This window comes from Squalius cephalus, assembly GCF_949319135.1.
Source record: "Squalius cephalus genome assembly, chromosome: 11".
NCBI classification, from domain to species: domain Eukaryota; kingdom Metazoa; phylum Chordata; class Actinopteri; order Cypriniformes; family Leuciscidae; genus Squalius; species Squalius cephalus.
The window spans coordinates 25,589,248-25,611,754 of NC_137132.1; positions in this window are offsets into that span (position 1 = coordinate 25,589,248).

Below are 22,507 nucleotides of genomic sequence, written 5' to 3' on the forward strand. Positions count from 1 at the left end.
ATTACTATGGGTGGTTGCAGGTCTGAGGTAGGTGTGGTGCAATCTGGCGTTCCTCAGGGATAAATTTTGGGCCCTTTTGTAATTACATTTTTTCCACTTGGTCAACTCTTAAAGTGCCCCTATTATGTGTTTTTTTTTTAAAATGACCTTTCATGTAGTGTGTAACATAGCTCTAAGTGAATGAAAACATACTGCAAAGTTTTAAATCTGAAAGTTCACAGTACATAAAGTTATTGTCTTTCAAAAGTTATTGTCTTTCAAAAGTAAGAGTCGACTCTGAGTCAATGAAATGAATCGTTTTTCAAACGAGTCATAAGCCATTTCGTTGAGACGTCAAGACGAAACACTAGCATATTGCCTGCCCACTTATTGCGCATGCAGACACCAGTAAAAACTTGAACCTCAAACTGGCAGCTGATTCCTGTGGATACTGGATAGCATCATGTCGAGAAGAAGCTGTGCTCATCAATGTGAAGGTAAAGCCAGTTTTTTTCACTGCCCAAGGACACGCATGTGAAGAATCAGTGGTTAAAATTCATGTTTAACACGATACCACAGCAGTATAATCCTAAACTTTTGCTGTGTTCCCTTTATTTTACTGATGACTGCTTCTCAAATCTCGCAGTTCAGTGGAGGATTTGCAAACCGCTTGCTCTTGAAAGATGGTGTTCAAAATACTTAGTTTTGAGTTTTATATTGTGTAGGTCTCCTGCTAACTGGCTAACTCACATTATTTCTGTCTTACTGAAATACTTCTGCTAATCAGTTGTGAGCCACTATTACCTAAAACTCTGTCTATTAATGCAGATTGTCTGTCGTTCTTACTACTTTGAGTAAAGATTAAGCATGGAGCAAGATTTGTTTTACCAACGTTTATGTTACATCAGTCATTCACGCTAGAGCTCGGTTAATGTATGCACTGTTATTGATGGAGTTTCAACATGTTCACTGCAATAAATTAGAAAAATACTCTATAAATAACTAAGTATAATAAAATCTATGAATAAATAAATACAAGTAAAATAATCTGTTTGTTGATGGACATGCACTTGTTAATGCTGATGGTGATTAATTACAGTTGCAACATCCCATAATGTACCTCAAACTGAGTAGCGTATCACTGAGAAATGTCCTGCTCAAGTCGTCCTTGCGATGGAGGTTCGGGTTGAATAACAGTTCTTCCAATGTTTTATCATCGGACTCGCGCTCGGATTGATATGGTAAAATCAACGTCATTGTTCGTTACTGTCTTTAGTTTACCATGTAGGAAGCTGATGTTGTATGGCAATGGTCATTTTGTTTTCGACACGCACTGTACGTGGTAGACCAATCACAACAGACTGAGCTGTCTGGCCAATCAGAGCAGAGTAGCTTGCGGAAAGGAGGGATTTAGAAAATGGCACCCTAAGCACTCGTGGTCTTCCTACGAGTCCGCACTTTCGTGACGTAATGCCGCTTTGACTGTCGGGAAGAAGTCTGCTGCGGAGCGGGCTTGACAAAAGTGTGCATCGAGGGCACATATCGACCGCAAAGGGGGCGCTCGCGAGTACCCTTGTGAGGCTTAAAATGACAAGTGGGACACCCTACGGTCTCACGGACTTAACGGACACGCGCACGCAGCAGCCATTGTAAGTCCACAAGACCGAAAGTGCATATGAAGTGTGCCATTTGGAACAGAGCCATTGATTAATCTCACAAGTCATTTGAGAATCATTGAAAATGTGGTGATGTGCAAATGTATATTATGAGAAATTTAAACAGTTTTTTTACCTTTGATGCATGTAAACCTGTTGTAGGAGACTCCAAAACAACATTAGGAAAATTTAAAATAGCATAATAGGGGCACTTTAAGACCATTCATAACTTTCATTTTCACACAGATGACACCCAGATTTACATACATTCAAAACCTGATGATAATGTGGCTGTGACCTTTCTTTCTCAATGTATTTCTGAAAAAAATCTCTCAAATTTTTTTTTTCTTTTTTTTTTCTTTTTGGTCTTAACAGTGACAAGACTGAGGTTATGTTCATCAGCTCACCGCACCAGCTACACAAAGCTGGGCCTTTAACCTTAAATGTGTATGGCTCTACTTTGGAGTTTCAAACAAAAACTAAAAAAAATTGGGGGTGATATTTGAGGTTATTTTAACATTTGATTCTTACATCCAGGCATTAAAGGAGACATATCATGCTTTTAAATTGTTCCTTTTTACATATAAATCATACATTTGTGGTCTATATAAAGCGGAACTGCAATGCTTGGGTCTGAATTCCTCATTATTATAGCTCCACGGGCCCCTTTTTTACCCCTTTTCTGAGGTGCTTCTGAGATCAACTCGTTTTGGTGCGGTCTCTTTAAATACAATTGAGACACTTCATACCCCGCCCCCTCTCCAGGTTGCAGAGGTTCAACTCCACCCCGTTCGGCCATTTTTGTAGTCTGATAGCAGAGATGGGATTATCTAGCGGCACAGAAACTTTTTATTCACACGTTATTAACAAAATGTCAACAACGGAAGACTTGTCCAGCCAGCCTTACATGTTCGAGCCAGAGTCGGAGCCAGAGCGAGATGAAAATGAAGACGACGAACCTGCAGAACAACGTCTTCATATGGATGTATCGCAATGGTGTGTTACTGTATTTATACATGAAACTTTGGTCTTCCGACCTTTTACCACCGTGTCGATTTATTTTGATTAATATGTGCGAGGGAGAGAGAGCAAGACAGCGTCTAGTTTGGAGACGGTGTCTTGTTTACACTTTCGCCGGGCTCCGAGAGAGAGTGCGAGCGCACGCGAGACCGGTTCTCTCTCTCTCTCTGCTCGTTCTTTCAGTTAAACATGCGCCACAAGCGCGGCAGTTCATCTACATTAGACGGTGTAATGAAGCGTGTGGGTTACTACATCCAACAACCGATCATTTTAACTTACCCTCTCGTAACTTCTGCATCCTTTAGCTTGGACTACAAAATTGCAGCGAGAAATAATAATGGCGGATCGCTCGAAGTGTTGGGCCGGAAGTCAATGTCCTTATTTGGCAGTTCCGCTGCAAATACTGTGACGTGATAGTTCACAAAACGTCATAGATAACAGAAAAATCGGAACAGGTTGAAAAATATGACCAAAACAGAATATAAAGATATCAACGAAGCACCTGAAGAGAATAATTTCATCTTTTCTGTACTTCTAAACACTCCAAATATACAACAAAATGCATTTAAGGGCTAAAAAAGTGCATTTAGCATGATATGTCCCCTTTAAAACATCTTTTTTTTATCTTAGAAATATTGACTACGCTCACATTGTGATTTTCCCTGTGGCTGAAAAGTTAATGAACTTTTTTTTTTTTTTTCCTGCATTGATAATTGCAATGCTCTACTTGCTAGGGTTTCAAAAGCTACACTAAATAAAAAATTCTGCTGCTAGATTCCTGAATAGGACTAGAACAAGGGATCATATCACTCCTATCTTGGAGTCCTTACACTGGCTCCCTGTTGTCACAGTCACCAGCTCAGTCACCAACTCTGTAAGATGTCTGCACTACGCATCCCTTCTGGTCCCCACCTGCACTCAGTCAGCCATCACCACACCTGCTGCTGATCATCATCAGATACTGATTCCCTGCACCTGCACTCCCTCATCAGCACAGCCTATATCAACCTGCATCAGACTCCTTACCTGAACACTCACCTGAGATCATCCTGTCAAGTCTCCCGTCTCCCGTCTATCGTCTATCTCCTGTCCGTCATCCCGATCCAGATCTCCAGTCATTGTGTTCATCCTTCACCTGAAGTTTCCACTTCAGTCATTGCCAGTTAAGTCTTCATCACCTATCATCAAGTCACCATCCTTTCACCATCGTCTGGTTCCCGCTGTTGTCCCATCACTCTGCTTTTACTTGATTAAACCATTTTACCTTACCATCTGTCTGTTCCCTTCTGTGTGTGTGACACCTGTCAGGTTTCATGTTGACTTTAAAATTCTCATGCTTACCTATAAGGCTTTGCATTGTTTGGCTTCTCAAAATTTGTCAGAGCTTATAACCCCCTATCCCCAACGCGTGATCTCCGCTCATCCAAAGATGGTCTTTTAACTGTTCTGCCAATTTGTTTAAGATCGATAGGGCTTTCTCCTCTTCTGCTCTAAAACTATGGAACTCTCTGCCTTCTGAGATTAGGCAAGCAGAATCTCTTAAGCCCCTTTCACACAGCGCACTGATCCCAGGAAATTGTTGTAAACGCTGATTGTCGTAAAATTGCTAGAGTGCCTTCTGTGTGAAAGCAAACACGTCCCGGGATCGATGCCGGGATGGGGACCTATAAACATTGCCGGGATCAGTTTGGGAACGCACCCTGTGTTAACAAAAGCCAGGACCAATGCCGTAAGGGGTGTATCGTAGTGATGATGCACGTGCCATCACGCGACTCTGTTGCTCTTAGAAGAAAGTTTGTGTTCGTCATCAACAAAGAAAGATAAAAAAAAATGTCTGCAAACTTTAATGAAGGAGAGGCCAGGGAGCTCCTTACTATCTGCACTGAAGCTGAGATTGTTCGCCAACTTTGTGAAACGGTACGCAATGCGTTAGTGTACATGTTTTCGACGCATACGTTACACATCACATCCTGACGTCATGTGTCTTTACGGTATCTTTACGGGATGTGTGTGAATGCACTCACAGATTCCGGAAAATCACTGGCAGTGTGAATGAACCAACATGAAAAGATCCCGGGACACATTATCCGTGTCTTTTCTGGAATCTCTGTGTGAAAGGGGCTTTACTGTTTTTAAATCTTTTTTAAAAGGTTTTTTAGGGTAGCTTTTATTTGATTACATTGTTATTGTTTTATTCTATACTATGTCTCCCACTGTTTTAAGAGATGTGATTACTAGAAGGAAAACAGTTTTCAGGGTCAGAAACTTTTCTGGAACAGTCTCGATAGGCTCGAAAGGAGCCGTAGATAATCCCACTAGCACAATGGCCAGGACCCAAGCTGGAACTTTGTACAACTTGCAGGCTTCAGCCTCAAAGCACCATGGAGGAAACGTGTCACCAATGTTTCTCCCTAATGATACACCACCCAAAGGACATGGAAGGCAGCTATGGCCACAACATACACCTAGTGTGGGAGGGGATAGCCCTGGGGAAAAATGATCCTGCAGGAACTCCAGCACTGAACCAACCAGGCAGTTAACTGTATCCCACTGGATCCCACATGATGGCCTCTTAGGTATGGGAGGAAAGATTTAACACTAGGAAGACAGCCATCATTTCCAGGCAATTTATGTCCATGAGAGACGATGACTCCTCCACAGACCCCAAGCTGAGCGGCCTTCCATGACCTCTCCCCAGCCCGTGAGGGTAGCATCTGTCATGAGCGTGACATGATAATAACGAGCTCCTAACACAGGACCTTGAGACAAAAACCAAGGCTTCATCCACATCACTAAGGTGCGAGGTTACACCTGCGCGTAACCTTGATCATGTAGAGTGGGTTGGGAAAACCCCTTGATCTTGGCATATGCTCTGAATGAGCCAATCGTCTATGTAATTCAACATGCAAATGCCCTGGAGTCTCAACAAAGCCAGAGCCGCATCCACACATTTCGTGAAAGAGCTGAAAATATCACACAGAACGCTCTCTGAGGCACAGATAATTTTCTTGTGATCTTGACATAACAAAAGTTGTTTTCTCGTGATCACGACTTAATTTTCTCGTGATCTCGATGTAACAAAAGTTCTTTTTAAAATGATTGTTTGATTCTGGAACACAATGCACCAGGAGTCTACTGTTGCTACTTTTTTGCTGAAATATCCACAACATGTTAGAGCGCATGGTTCATCTGTCGATCAGATGAACGTGAAAGTTACATTCGTTACAATAGGCTATTGTAACGAATGTAACTTTCACGTTCATCTGATCGACAGATGAACCATGCGCTCTAACATGTTGTGGATATTTCAGCAAAAAAGTTTGCTTCGCTTAACAATAGTCTAGATTAAATAAATAAATGTAGGCTATTCAATCATGCACGCTAAACATCTTATTTGTGTTATTAACATGTTTAAATGACAACAGAGCATTCAAGACCTCAAGCACAGGTGGATCGAGTTCCTTCAGAAGGATGCCAGATTCTATAACTATTCTAAACATTTTTAGAGCTCAGTGGATTCAACCCACTTTATTTTCCTTATTCGTTTGGAAGAAAATTATTTTACATAATTTGTTTGTGGTTTTTTATTTTTTATTTTTTTTTATTCGTCGTGTGTAATAGGCTATGACTGATATAATGTACAATGGCTTACTCCACTTGCTCTTCAATTAAAAAGAGGTGCAATACTCCAGATTTCCCCCAAATATTTTTTAATTCAGTTGATAGCTATATATGTACAATCTTGAGATGCTGTTTGAGAAGAGTTTATATGTGTGTGGTTTCAAGAAATGTAGAAAATACAATAGGTTTCAACACTTTCACTGAATTCAATTCTACACATCTTTACAAATATAAATCAAATTTCAAATTAATGATTTGAGTCACATTGAGTGACACAGTAAACTAATGATGCAGTTACTAAGACTGTGATCATTAAAATGGCGTCTTAAAGATGTACAGATAAAGATACAGAATAGCCTACTTGTCACCATTATGTTCTGTTTGTGTCATTATCGTGGACTTTTAGTTTGTTTTCATTCTCATCATGTGTTCCTTTTGTTCAGTTTTCCCGCTCCTCATTTGTGTTCTTGGTTTCAGCTGTGTCTTATTAATTATCCTCATTTGTGTTTGCTTTATAAGTTGATCCCTCACATTCATTCTCTTTTCGGTCTACGTTACATTTAGCGTGTATTGCCCTGCCTGTCCAAGTATTATTTGTATTACCCTCATTAAACTTGCGTATTGGAATTTTATTCTTCATCTTCGTCTGCCTTCCTGCAACCACACCTCACACTACTATAGGGTGAAGTCAGCTAAAATGGGCCACGTTTTGGTAAATTACTTATTAGATCTCATGCATAGCTAATTTGATGGTATTATGATTTTTTTTTTAAATAGGAAGGGTCTATTGAAATAAATAAATAGATAAATAATAATAATAATAATTATTATTATTATTATTATTTATTTTATTATTTTTTGTGAAAATGTATAATTGTTTTAAAATTATGAGAGTTAGAGTATCAGCAGGTTCTGTTAAAATGGGCCAATATAAAAAGAGAATAACACAGGTAATTTAGGCTGAAATCATTTTATTACACAGTAAATTGACAAACACAAACACTTCAACATTTCCTGTATACTGTAGGTCTTAACATCGCGATTCGTACCTAGTCAGGGAAGTTAGATCTTTTGCTGCATTCCCTTCAAAGGCAGTCTTTGCAGATATAACCATCTTCGTCACAGATGCCATTATCCTCTCCACAGCTCTCTGGTACCATAAATTGCACAGACAACAGCACACCCAGTCCTCATGGCCTTTGGGTCATTCACATCGCCATACACTCTCTGGCATGCGCTTTTTTTTTTTGTTTGTTTTTTTGGCACTAACTTGCTTTATTTGAAAAAGGTAACTCAGATGTTTTGTTAATTTAAAAGTAATGTGTTTATTAATAGTTACTGATTATGTAACTCGCATTGCTTAATGCGTTACCCCACACTGACCTTATGACATGATTAAATGGAAAAATAGCATAAGTTAACTATTTATAATCATAAAATATATCTGCCAGGCCCAACAACATTTGCATATTGAGTGATAGTGTCGTTTTTGTTAACTAATAATAATACTATTAAAATTCATTAATTGAAATTAACCTAAAATATAAATATTAGATGAAAAGCTTTAAAAAATGTCAAATGTTGCTTCGGCAATTATAACTGCAATACAATAAGTTGAAGTAGTACTAAACTAAAACTGATATGAAAATTAGAGCTAAAAGGTAATATTAAAAAAAATTAATAACGACAAACGCATAAAATTACAAACACTTTAAGTAAAATTGAAATTAAAAATAAATACAAAAGCAAATTTAAAATATTAATACACTTTACAGTATAATGGTATATAAATAATCCTACTTTGTAGTATTTTTCAGCAACCATATATTCTTTGTTGTATCCAAAAAGAGGCAATCAATTCATAATGTACCACTCTGTGTAGTTCACAGACTGGTACTGACTAATGGAAAAATTCCTGAAGCCCCAAAACAATGGTGCTGACAAGAAGGAAATCTCAACCATAAAACACTCAGCCTGAGAACAATCAACTGGTGTCTATTCTTGGTATTCAGGGTTAAGATTTACTTATAATGCAACAATCTGGCAGATCCAGTTCTTGGTCAGTTATGCAGGCCTTTGTCCATTTTGGTGATGCATGTTTTGGTGATTCATGGCTGACTTCACATTACCGGTTTCCTATTTCAGTTGCATAAATCCTGAAGATCTGCAGAAAAAAATACGATGATTAAAATAAAATAAAAATGTCAAGACTACAAGAACAATGTCACTAGAGTACACTGAAGCAAACTGAAATACAGCTATGAATGGCTATACATTTCTTGTAGCTATAAATCTCATTCTCTCTCTTCTCCTGATCAACCACTAGAGGTCGGTAATAATCTATTAAGATACCGAACCTTGAGTTTCGCAGGGGTGAGGCCAGAATTTTCTTCAAAACTCTGATGTCATATTAAACAGAAAACAAATAGGGGTGTATAAAAAAACATAAATAGCAATAAATATTAATACTGTTTACAAAATTATTTTGTATAAATAACAAATTAAATATATTAATACAACAATGCAAATGTTTTCACTTAATTTTAAAATGCATTATAAGATCATGTCATGAAGGGGTTGTTAAATTCTCACCACTGCTGACACAAGCCTTGCCATTTCAGAGATACTCTGACCCAGTCACTTGCCATAACAATTTGGCTCTTTTCAAAGTCGTTTAGATCTTTATTCCTGCCCATTTCTCCTGCATCCAATGTGTTGATTTCGAGAAATCATTGTTTGCTTACCATCTAATTGTAACAAGTATAGTCAGTTATGGTTTAGTTTTCACTTTGTTCCTAGTTAGTTTCTTTCCTTGGTTGATAATTAGCTCCACACACCTGTTTCTGTTCAGTTCATTATGTCTCACTGTGTATTTAAACCCTGAGGGGCTGTTTACACAACAAAGATATGCTTTTAAAACGAAGAGTTTTCCGCATACAGACGACACCATTGTCAAAACGATCCCCATTCAACACTGATCCGTGAAAACGACTAAAAACGCTGTATTCTACTGCAAGGCCATTAGATGGCGATGAAACACTCTATAGACTGCACCCTAATACGCATGTACATGACCTCATCGTCTTCAGAGATTGCGTTTTTTTTTGTTTGCACCCATGACCGTTTTCAAAAACTTGCACTTTGAAACCGTTTTCTAAAGTTTGGGTTTTCAGGCACCCAAAACGCATAAAGTTTTACGTTTTTAGTTGAAAATGGTATCGTGTAAACAGCCCCTTACTTTACTCAGCTCTTTGTTTGGTCTGATTTATGTGTAGTGGTTGCATTCCCCTGTATTTCTCTGCGATCTCCTGAGTGCTATTAGTTTAAGTGTTAATAAAAGTTTTGCCAAAAAGGAGTGGTCAGTAATTCCAGTCTTACTTCCGTAACATTCATACATAACAATGTAACAAATTTGCATAATGCTAACCTATGGTCTTCATTGGCTACCTATGAAAAACGTCTACTTTGACCCGCCCTCAAAATGTAGTTGGTTTGTGTTGTGTACATGTCGAGAAGACGCTGTTTTCTGAGCTGCAAAGGCAAATTCTCTTTGTATACACTTCCACAATGAGGATGTGAAGAAACGGTAGTTAAAATTACAACAGCGGTATAACCTTTTGTTGTGTTACCGTCATTTTACTGACGACAGCTTCTCAAATTTCAGCAAGGTCATTGAGGGATTTTCTATTAAAGATTGGTCAGTACCCAGTTTATTTGGACCACAACCTGTAAATAGGCTATAATTAAACGGGTGGTTGATTAGGATTTCACTTTTTTAACTTTAGTTAGTGTGTAATGTTTCTGTTTGAGCATAAACAACATCTGCAAAGTTACAATGCTCAAAGTTCAATGCAAAGGGAGATATTTGCTTTTAAAGAAAAGGACTACAACAAACCCTAAAATGTACATAAATCCCGCCCCAGAGAACACGGTGAGTCAATGTTGAGAAGAGGTAAAGGAAGCTCTGCCTTCTGTGCTGGGAGCATCAGTTCATTTGCATTTAAAGGGACACACACAAAACTATGCGTTTTTGCTCACCCTCAAAAAGGGACAATTTTAACATGCTACAAAACTAAAATTCCACATACACACTCTGGGGACATCAGAGACTTATTTTACATCATGTAATAAGGGGCATTATACCACCCTGTATATACCATGTATATATTTTCTACTGAGTGTTATACGTAGTTTTGTGATTTATATTTTGTACACCAAGTGCAGCTTTAGGTCTCCTGCCAATCAGCTAAAGGCGGGCATACACTGTGCGATTTTCGCCCGATTTTGAGCCGAATTCTGAATCGTGCGACTCTTTTTCGGGTCGGGCCGATTTTCAGCTTTGTCGAGCGTCGTTTGTCGTGCAGTGTACAGGGGGAAACGAGAGGCGATTAACCTCTCCCGACCGGCAATCGGATGGTCGGATGAATTTCTGGCATGTTAGAAATTTTGGTCGCTCCTCGTGACTATCGCACAGTTGAAGCAGAACTGATCGCCCTAAACTCAGTGTTTTTCCCCTCACTGCACCTGCGCGAAAACAGAAGTTTAACCATTTCATCTGCAGCAAAAAAAAAAAAAAAAAAAAAAAAAAAACACGAAAAGAGGGAGATGAAAAAGTTCTGTAGTTCAAACTAGCAACAAATTACTGTTGCTTGCCTCCAGTTCGTGTTGCAAAATGGATTAACCATTACCCAAGTCTTCCAAGCCACCAGCGATCTACACCGTGCATTTTTTTTTATTAATTTGTTAAACAATGTTTTTGAAATAAGCTGTTTTTAACTTTCATTGATGACTAATTATTGCAGTGTTCGGACTCGGATATATTATAGACTGTTAATAATTAATTATATGGCTATAATTCACTGTAATCGACCTTAATGTTTTAGACAAAAAGGAGGAAGCTTCTATGTAATATTTTATTATCCTCACAGCTTTTTTATTGCTTTTTTACAGAAATTATTGCGTGGCAATTTAATTATAATAGCCTATAAATTTTATAATAAAAATAGCCTAGTCCTTCCCTAATAATAATAATAATAATAATAATAATAATAATACCAATTTAATACATAAATTAGAAATGCTAAATCATCTTGATATTGATAGCTGATGCGTGTTTTGATAATATCTCTGGTACGGTGTACATTTTAGGACATGCTCAGACCTCAGACATATGAAGACAAGGCATCATGCCTCAGACTAAAAGGCTTCAGTCATTGGACAAAACGGCATCGCGCCTCAGACTGAAAAGCTTCAGGTCTCAGGAAAAACAATGTCAGGTGTCAGGTCTCGTACAATTAGGCATCAGACGAAACAGCCTCAGACAAAAAGGCATCAGACATAAAGGCATCAGACTAAAAGGCATCAGACGAAAAGGCATCGGACGAAAAGGACTCGGACTAAAAGGCATCGGACAAAAAGGACTCGGACTAAAAGGCATCAGACATAAAGGCATCAGACAAAAAAGGCATCAGACATAAAGGCATCAGACAAAAAGGCATCAGACAAAAAGGCATCAGACAAAAAAGGCATCGGACGAAAAGGCATCGGACGAAAAGGACTCGGACGAAAAGGACTCGGACGAAAAGGACTCGGACGAAAAGGCATCAGACTAAAAGGACTCGGACGAAAAGAACTCGGACGAAAAGGACTCGGACGAAAAGGCATCAGACTAAAAGGACTCGGACGAAAAGGACTCGGACGAAAAGGCATCAGACGAAAAGGACTCGGACTAAAAGGCATCAGACATAAAGGCATCAGACATAAAGGCATCAGACAAAAAGGCATCAGACAAAAAGGCATCAGACAAAAAAGGCATCGGACATAAAGGCATCGGACGAAAAGGCATCGGACGAAAAGGACTCGGACGAAAAGGACTCGGACGAAAAGGCATCAGACTAAAAGGACTCGGACGAAAAGGACTCGGACGAAAAGGCATCAGACGAAAAGGACTCGGACTAAAAGGCATCGGACAAAAAGGACTCGGACTAAAAGGCATCAGACATAAAGGCATCAGACAAAAAAGGCATCAGACATAAAGGCATCAGACAAAAAGGCATCAGACAAAAAGGCATCAGACAAAAAAGGCATCGGACATAAAGGCATCGGACGAAAAGGCATCGGACGAAAAGGACTCGGACGAAAAGGACTCGGACGAAAAGGCATCAGACTAAAAGGACTCGGACGAAAAGGACTCGGACGAAAAGGACTCGGACGAAAAGGACTCGGACGAAAAGGCATCAGACTAAAAGGACTCGGACGAAAAGGACTCGGACGAAAAGGCATCAGACTAAAAGGACTCGGACGAAAAGGACTCGGACGAAAAGGCATCAGACTAAAAGGCATCGGACGAAAAGGACTCGGACTAAAAGGCATCAGACAAAAAGGCATCAGACTAAAAGGCATCGGACGAAACAGACTCAGATGGAGTTTGGAGATTCGCATTGCCCCACCCCATATTATGTCACATGTACGCGATTCATAGCTCGAAAGAATGCTTTAACTCCATGATAGTTTGCCAACATACAAACTAGCTAGTTGAAATATGGCATCTAAGTTTTTAAATGTGCAAATAAAACTTGCGAAATGCATGTTCTCTTCTGTAAACAACTTAATTAGTGTAAAATTTCAATAAAGCAGTGATTTTAAGCAGTGATTTTAACACTGTTTTAACATTTAATTAAAGCATGCTATAGCATGTATATATTATATGCTTTAATTAAATGTTAAAACAGTGTTAAAATCACTGCTTAAAATCACTGCTTTATTGAAATGTTACACTAATTAAGTTGTTTACAGAAGAGAACATGCATTTCACAAGTTTTATTTGCACATTTAAAAACTTAGATGCCTAGCTAGTTTGTATGTTGGCAAACTAGCGTTCTTTCGAGCTATGAACCGCGTACATGTGATGTCATATGGGGTGGGACAAAGCGAATCTCCAAACTCCATCTGAGTCCGTTTCGTCCGATGCCTTTATGTCTGATGCCTTTTAGTCTGAGTCCGTTTCGTCCGATGCCTTTTTGTCTGATGCCTTTTTGTCTGATGCCTTTTAGTCTGAGTCCTTTTCGTCCGATGCCTTTTTGTCCGATGCCTTTTTGTCTGATGCCTTTTAGTCTGAGTCCTTTTCGTCCGATGCCTTTTTGTCCGATGCCTTTATGTCTGATGCCTTTATGTCTGAGTCCTTTTCGTCCGAGTCCTTTTAGTCCGATGCCTTTATGTCTGATGCCTTTTAGTCCGAGTCCTTTTCGTCCGAGTCCTTTTAGTCTGATGCCTTTATGTCTGATGCCTTTGTCTGATGCCTTTGTCTGATGCCTTTATGTCTGATGCCTTTTAGTCCGAGTCCTTTTCGTCCGATGCCTTTATGTCCGATGCCTTTATGTCTGATGCCTTTTAGTCCGAGTCCTTTTCGTCCGATGCCTTTTTGTCCGATGCCTTTTAGTCTGATGCCTTTTTTGTCTGATGCCTTTTTGTCTGATGCCTTTTTGTCTGATGCCTTTATGTCTGATGCCTTTATGTCTGATGCCTTTTAGTCCGAGTCCTTTTCGTCCGATGCCTTTTAGTCCGAGTCCTTTTCGTCCGATGCCTTTATGTCTGATGCCTTTTTGTCTGAGGCTGTTTCGTCTGATGCCTAATTGTACGAGACCTGACACCTGACATTGTTTTTCCTGAGACCTGAAGCTTTTCAGTCTGAGGCGCGATGCCGTTTTGTCCAATGACTGAAGCCTTTTAGTCTGAGGCATGATGCCTTGTCTTCATATGTCTGAGGATGTACTAAAATGTACACCGTACTACGGATACATGATATCATATAGGCGCAACCCGGGTTTATCGCGCTGATTCACGCATATTTCACACGTACAATGTGAGCAGTGAAGTCGCAGCTCGATGATCGGACCGTATAGTGTGAGCACATAAATCCTGAGCTTTGGCTTTACATCGCATGCGATCTACTCGTTCAGTGTGAGTAGGTACCTTGCTGAAATCGCACAGACATCGCACAGTGTATGCCTTCAAGTTGAATAACTAGCTCTTGAATTATGGTCAAATTTAAGCCATCGTTACTGTCTTTATAGTGTGTACAATAGCTGAGGATTAAGGGAAGCCTCCGGAACTGAAATTCAGTTTTGGGAATGGGTGTTTCGTTTCCGACAAGCATGGTCGACCAATCACAACAGACTGGGCCATCTGACCAATTAAAGCAGAGTAGCTCTATTAAGGGTGGGACTGAATCTTTTGAAGAATCGTTTCTTTCGTTTTCAGGCTCTTTGAGGTCAGTTCATTAGGTGCATTTGGTGATGTGCTATGTATGTTATTAGAAAATGAAAGTGTTTTTTGACCTTTGATGCATGTAAACCTGTTTTAGGAGACCTCCAAAACAAACCTTTAGGAACCTTTAAAATCGCATAATAGGGGCACTTTAATATGTGGCAGTGGCACAGTGGCCTTGTTAGGAGATGATCAACGATATTCGTTTCACTCATTTAGTAAGATGTACAAGCTGTTTTCCTCATGGGGAACAAAAACAAGAAGCAAGTAAAAAGAACAAAAACAGAAGGGATTTTCTTGACAAATATATTTCTTTTTTATTAATGCACTCCAAAAGCATTTGTTACATCCAACAAACCAATACACAACCAGAATGTTTTACAGTAACACATCTGCAAGATCATTAGGACATGTCAATGATTTTTTTTTTTTTTTTCTATGTGCAGCCAGGTGAGGTATAGTGTGTACTTGGTGCACTGTAAAATCCAATAGCTTTCCTGACTCACATATACGTAGTATACTCAGTAATATAAAATACATACTTCTTACTAGGTTTTGTTGAGTTACAGTCAATTGCAGGGTGAAAATAACAAGTTACTCAATCGTTTGAGTGACGCTTACTTGAAATAAGCAAGTAGCAACAAAGGATACAATGACATTACTAAACCAGTGAGAGGCAGCAGTGAATTGAAGCATGCCTAATGTGCAGAAAAAAACAAAGAAGAAGAAGCGGCACTTGTGAGAGCATGCGCAATAGATTCTGTGCGTATTTCATTTTCGGCGCCCATTCTGCAGATGTGGAAAGGCTTTGACAGACTACTAGAGAATGTCTAATAGGAAGAGAATTGGCACTCTCTGCTTACTTCCGGTTTCTGGACTGGCTGCAGTAACACGTCTCTGTCCATGCGGGGGCGCTCGCAGGCGAGTGCAGATTGAATGGAGGTCTATGGCGAAATACCCCTCAAAATCCACTTTTCTCAGGATATAATTTTTTGTCTAGTAATTTGAATGTTGTATTCGAAAGGAGATGCAAAGAAATTACACATTGCTGGGTGTTAGATTTTTTTGAGTCACTTATTTGCTTTAAAAAGTCTTTTAAAATGTCAATGACGTCAGAATGCTGACGTCATTAGCAGAATGCTAGCGTGTTATGGGCAACAACAACTCAACCTGTAAGAAATCGAAAATAAATAAGTACTCGTTCATTCAACTTTCAACCTATAACCCATGTTGAACTTGCAAAACCTACAATAAAATCTGAGATTTCTCAAAGGCAATCGGGTGAAAGAGACATAAAGCCGTCTAGCCCCATAGACTCCCATTCAGTCTGCACTCGCCCGCGATCACCTCCAGTGGAATTCTAATGGAACTGCAACCAAGATCGATACAATGGGGCTAATAGGAAGTGCCAATGCTCTCCGTAGACGGGCTCTGAGACTACCTACATTTTTATCTGGAGCTTCGCTACGTTTTTGGAATAGTAATAAGGTGAGTAATCAAGCATGCGACTTTTGTGTGAATGTTTTTTAGCGCAATTTTCCACCGGAAAAAATTGCGCTTGTTAACTCATGATTTCTGTTCTGTGCGTCTGTGCGCACCAATCTTGCACTTCTATCTACTCCTCAACCAGACCACCTAGAGACTTCGGGTTTTCGGCATTATGTTAAGGAAGGTCTCTCGGGAACGCACAAAAAAAAAAAATCCAGGAAAAGATTTACTATCTTAGTGTTGTGATCCCATGAGGTGAGAAAATTGCGCTAAAACACTCACTGAGTTTTTATTACTTGTTTGTTTTTGTTTTTTTACTGTCTGTCGCCAATTTTGACTGATTTCCTTAATGTCTAACGTTACCAAATAATTGAGATAATTAGAGCTTGAAGAATATGGTTTGGCCTGTTTTTTGTTGTTTTTTTTCGCATAAAACTATCAGGTACCATGACAGTTCCTGGAATGCCTGAAAAGCGATTTATTTGTCCCAAATGTAAGAATTATGGTTTTCTATTTTACCATTTTCACTGATGCATTCTCCTCTGTTGGCATTGGTTTAATTATTAAGGTTCCAAATCTGGTGAAATGGCGCACATACAATTAAAGGTAACCTGCAGCTTATGTGATGCTTTTTGACAGTATTTGTGATTTCACAACAGCATTAAACTATTATTTTTTAAATTGAGTAAATTCAGATTCAGCAAGCACTGTAAAAGTGTTTTTTTGTTTTGTTTTTTTACTCAAACTCAACTGCTTTATCACTGCATCAAAGATGGACCAGACCTTCTCAATGCGAAGACGTGAAATTGTGGATGCAGATGGAGCAGTGGCCAGCTCTTTTTACAGAGAGACAAGTAAGTACTTATTCATACCCTTTTCCACCCCCCTTTTTGGTTTATGAGAAACCAAATTCTGTTTAGGTTTGGCTTTAGAATTGGCCTGTTGGCCTGACCATGCAAGATATTTTTTATAAAGATCAGAAAAGTCAAAATAATTGTTCATTGAAAGATTTCCACACTGTCCCATGTCTATTTTTTTTTACATTTTTTTTTTCCTGTGTTGTAGGTGTTTGCAGAGTTTAACAGGATAGTCCCCACAGATCTGCAGACTGCAGAGTAACTTTTATGGTGCTGTAGATCGCTACACACCACGCTTTGTCACAATCTTCAAGTCTTCAAGAAGCACTGGAGAGAAATTAGATGAGCTTATGCAGCAAATTAATACAGGGGTGAGTTTACTGCAGCCTTAATTTTTTATTATTTTCTGAGTTGATCATGGTTTTGCTTACAATCTATCTAGCTGTTGTCTAAAGTGTTGTGGGGTTTTGCTGATAAACTCTTTAACTGTGGACTGTAATCTTAAAGGATTAGTTCACTTTCAAATAAAAATTTCCTGATAATTTACTCACCCCCATGTCATCCAAGATGTCCATGTCTTTCTTTCTTCAGTCGAAAAGAATAATAATAATAAATAAATAATAATAAATTAAAACAAAGATGTTTGCCCTTCCCTACCTTTTTGAACCGGAGTACACAGACAAATAACTTGACGCTTTACCTTTCCAACGTGATGACGCAATGCGTGGCACATCTCAGAGATGGTACACAACGAGCATTTGTGATTAAAAAGTATATAATTGTTTTTTTTGTGTGTGAAAATGACAGATTGTTTCGCTGGATAAGACCCTTATTTCTCGATTGGAATCGTGTAGAGACTTTAAAGCTGCATTCAGACTGACATTTGAACCTTCTTTGAACATTTGAAAAGTTGGTTGCCAAGTCCATTATATGGAGAAAAATACTGGAACGTTTGCCTCAAAAACCTTAATTTCTTTTTGATCGAGGAAAGAAAGACATGGACATCTTGAATGACATGGGGGTGAGTAAATTATCAGGAATTTTTTTTTTGAAAGTGAACTAATCCTTTAATAGTCACTTCTCCACTTAAATGCATAATGGTAATGACACTTTTCACTTTTTTTTCCACCGGACAAAATTGCGATTGTTAACTCATGATTTCTGTTCTGTCTGTGCGCACCAAACTTGTACTTCTATCTACTCCTCAACCAGACCACCTAGAGACTTCGGGTTTTCGGCATTATGTTAAGGAAGGTCTAATCTCGGGAACGCACAAAAAAAATCCAGGAAAAGATTTACTATCTCTTACGCCGCCTTCACACTGGCAGTTGAAATCATAGATATCATATAAAGGCTAGATGGCTCAAGGCGGAGTCACTTCCGGCATCACCGGCGGCCATCTTAGGACAGGGCTCTGTGAATTAAGGTGAGTGAGCAGCACGCACACAAATCCTCTTATCTCGCTGAAATCTGGACGGATTTACAAACGGTTTGGTTTCTTACAAACGTTATTAACGTGGCTATAATTCTGAATGCTTAAACATTTTGAACATAATTATTCATATGTATGCAGTATAATAGCTACATCTCTGACGTTTATAACAAACCAAACCGTTTGAAAATCGGTAGAAAATTGAGCAAGTTATGGTTATTTAAAAGTACATGCACCATGTTATGAGTGAGCGAGCACCCTGTCGTAAGATGGCCGCCGTGTGCGGATGTCGAGCTCCATTGGCCAGCAGCGCGGACGAGCCATCTAGCCTTTATATGATATCTATGGTTGAAATCAGCTCCGTAATACGCAATACGCCCCCATCGGACGTCGTACACAACGGTGAAAAGCGTCGGAAGCACTGATCTATATAGAATGACATTATATGTCATTAGCCTATATAGATCAGTGGTCGGAAGCCTCGGAAGCGAGTATATTTAAATATTGAATTATTTAATTGTATTAACTGCCCTAATAACGTTAAAACATCATGAAAATAAAAAAATGACATGACAACTAATCGTTATAAAATCATTATTTATTTTATTAAAAGTTAAGAATCCAGGTTTGTTTATCAGTACCATAGCAACGCTAACTTCCGTTGGGATTTTCGGATAGAAACCGTCCGTAGCCTTTCGCAAGAGTTCAATTTTTTGAACGCATCCGGATGGCCAACGGACACGATTTTTTTCGCACCGCACTCGTTCGCACCTCGTTCGGACCCATTCGCATGCGGTCTGCGAATCTCCATAGGAAATGAATGACTTCCGGTCGTTTCGCTGCCGTATCGGAGCTGATTTCAACTGCCAGTGTGAAGGCGGCGTGTTGTGATCCCATGACGTCAGAAAATTGCGCTAAAACACTCACTGAGTTTTTATTACTCGTTTGATCTTCAGAACAAAAAATGAAGATACTTTAATGATATCCGAGTCCTTTCTGTTCCTCAATAGGCAGCAATGAAATAAATCATTAAAGTAGTTCATCTGACTCCAGTGATTTAACCTCATTTCATGAAGCAACATGAGTGCTTTTTGTAAAAAAACAAAAATGTTTTACTAAATCTTATCGAATTGTTCAAAGAACAACAACTGGCTGCTCATGCATGAGCAAAACACACTTTGTGATGTCCTCTTGAACATGCATTGCAGGTCAGTTATTTTGTAAATAAAGTGGAATATTGTTTTTTTTGCACAAACAAAGTAATCGCACTGCGTCATAAAATTAAGATTATACAATTAAATTTGCATGGATTACTTTGTCTTTCTTAACTTTCTGGGGCTTTAAAGTGCTAGATGCCTAGGCTGCCTATGAAGGGGCCGAAAGCTCTCAGAGTTCATAATAAATATCTTCATCTGTGTTCTGAAGATAAACAAAAGTCTCAAAGGTATGGAATGACATGTGGGTGAGTAATTAATGACAGAATTTATATCTTTGGGTGAAGTAACCCTTTAACAAAATTATTTTTACTCTAGTTTTAATTCAATACCTTGCATACTTAAAGGGATAGTTCACCCAAAAGTTAAAATTATCCCATGATTTACTCACATGATTAAGTAAAATGTCCTGTCTCATCCAAGCTTTATAACAGCAGTGAATGGCCGTATATTTTTTTGAAGTCCATCAAAATGCATCCATGATAAAAGTGCATCTATCCATCATTAAAATATACAGCCATTCACTATAAATCTTTTTTAAATTATAAAATTTTAATTTATAATTTATAAATCATGCCTTTTCACTTTTCTCTGTTGTAATATTTTTATTGTTTGGTTTCATTCAGGTACAGTATGTGATGTTGATGAAGCCTGGGCACAACTATCTGTTGGGGTGCTGACTGTCAACTTCCCTCTTTAAATAAACTCTACCTTTGCCCAGTGTCTACTGCCATCATTGTTGAGAGAGGTATTGTAATGGATAATCTGCAGAACCTGCCTCAGGCAATTTGCATATATTTTGGTCTGTCTTATGCTTTAAATTTGGATTACCCAAAAGACATGAAAAATACTTTTAACTTCATTTCAGAAATTGATGCTTGCTTTGGGACAGAACAAACTCTCACCAAAACTGCAATCTCTGAACAATCTCCTGTTGAGTAATCAAATGTGCAAGATTGATGTTTGGTATTAGATTACATTTGTTTATGACAGTGGAGTTAGATTAGTTGATAGAAAAATAAAAGGGAAACTAAGCCACTTGTTTAAAATTGTCAGCCCATTAGTTCATGAGCAAGTTAAAGGGTTAGTTCACCCAAAAATGAAAATTCTGTCAGTAATTACTCACCTTCATGTCGTTCAAAACCCGTAAGACCTTCGTTCATCTTCAAAACACAAATAAAGATATTTTTGATGAAATCTGAGAGCTTTCTACCCCCCAATGACCGCAACGTCATTGTAACATCAAGAAGTATTCTTGTTGCTTCATAACATTAAGGTTAAAGTACTGTAGTCACATGGACTATTTAAACTATGTCTTTACTACCTTTCTGGGCCTTGGAAGTTGCAATGACATTGCAGTCTATGGAGAGACAGAAACCTCTCAGATTTCATCAAAAATATCTTCATTTGTGTTCCTAAGATGAACGAAAGTCTTACGGGGTTGTAACTACATGAGGGTGAGTAATTACTGACAGAATGAACATTTTTGGGTGAACTAACCCTTTAAGAATCTGTCAGTGTATTCATTTCTAATGTACATGTGTGTCAGAGACATTGCTTTTTCATCGTTTAGGCTTAAACGATGAAATACTATTCCATTAAATTATGAAATACTATTCCATCATTAATGAATATAGCCACTTTTTTTGCACTTCTATATACCAAGTTTGGTCTCCGAAGTGTTATTGATTAAAGTGAGTCATTGTTATGTATTGAATTGTTAAAGCTGTTTGTTGAGAATCTGTTAGAGTCAGGGTATGGTCTCAAATATATTTATTTTTATTCAGATTTTATATACTAATACGTTATTAAAATCAAAGGTCGTATTTTTTAACATTAGTTAATGCACTGTAAACTAACATGAACAATGAATAGCTGTATTTTTATTAACTAACATTAACAAAGAATAATAAATACTGTAACAAATGTATTTCTCATGGTTGGTTCATGTTAGTTAATACACTACCTAATGTTGACTAATAAACCTTATTATAAAGTGTTTCAGTTTTCTTGTTTTCAAAAAAAATGTAAAAACCTAAAGTGACTATTTACATAAATTGTATACCCCAATGCAAACTTGTGTGGACCACCCCTGTGTCAGTTGTTAGAAAAACAAATACAATATATGTACCTTTTAACTGTATAATTGCCTTACATTTATTTGTCCAGTTGTAAATGTTATCTTTGTAAAATTGTGAAAGTATTCTCAATGATATATAATAGATGATTGATAGCACTTAAGTTATTGGAGTAAAGCTTACTTGCTATTTTAAGTGCAATTGGTTTGCATGGTTTTAACAAGTAAACTGGATTGCTTTTGAAGTAAAGTAAACTCAGTAATTCCAAGTTGTATGCAGAAAACATCAGAGTTAACACAACTAGCATAAATGAGTACATCTAAAGTAAATAATCAAGTATACTATACAAATTAGTTTTAAGTTACTGGAACTCTCTTGTAAGTGTACACTACTAGACATGCACTTGTTAGTACTACATACTATTCCTATTTCACGTTACTTAGTTTTTTAAGTGCAATACCTCTTTATTTTAGCAATAATTGTGTAAATGCTCCTAATGGTCTAGTATTTTGTAAAGGAAATGTATGGGGTTACCATCCACCTTTTATAGAAAATAAAACTGAAAGATATGCCAGATGCCACTGTATTGTTTTAGCAGAGCCATGTGTGGGCTGAAAAGAGGGGTTCTCCAGACCCTCACACAGGGTTCAATAAAAGTTTGTTTAACCTTCTCTCCATCTTTTTTCTTGACATTGTACCTGTGATTGAGTTTATTTTCTTTTATGAAAATAGTTTAAAGGGTGTCACCACTTTTATTAGGGTAATACAGTCAGACTGTCCATCTAAAGTAATATATAAAATGTGGCTGTTCATCTCTGTTATATACATCTATAATGAAAGGCAGAAAAGGGTGATCATTTTTCTACATTTCCACATAGACTTGTGGGAGCATGTAGAC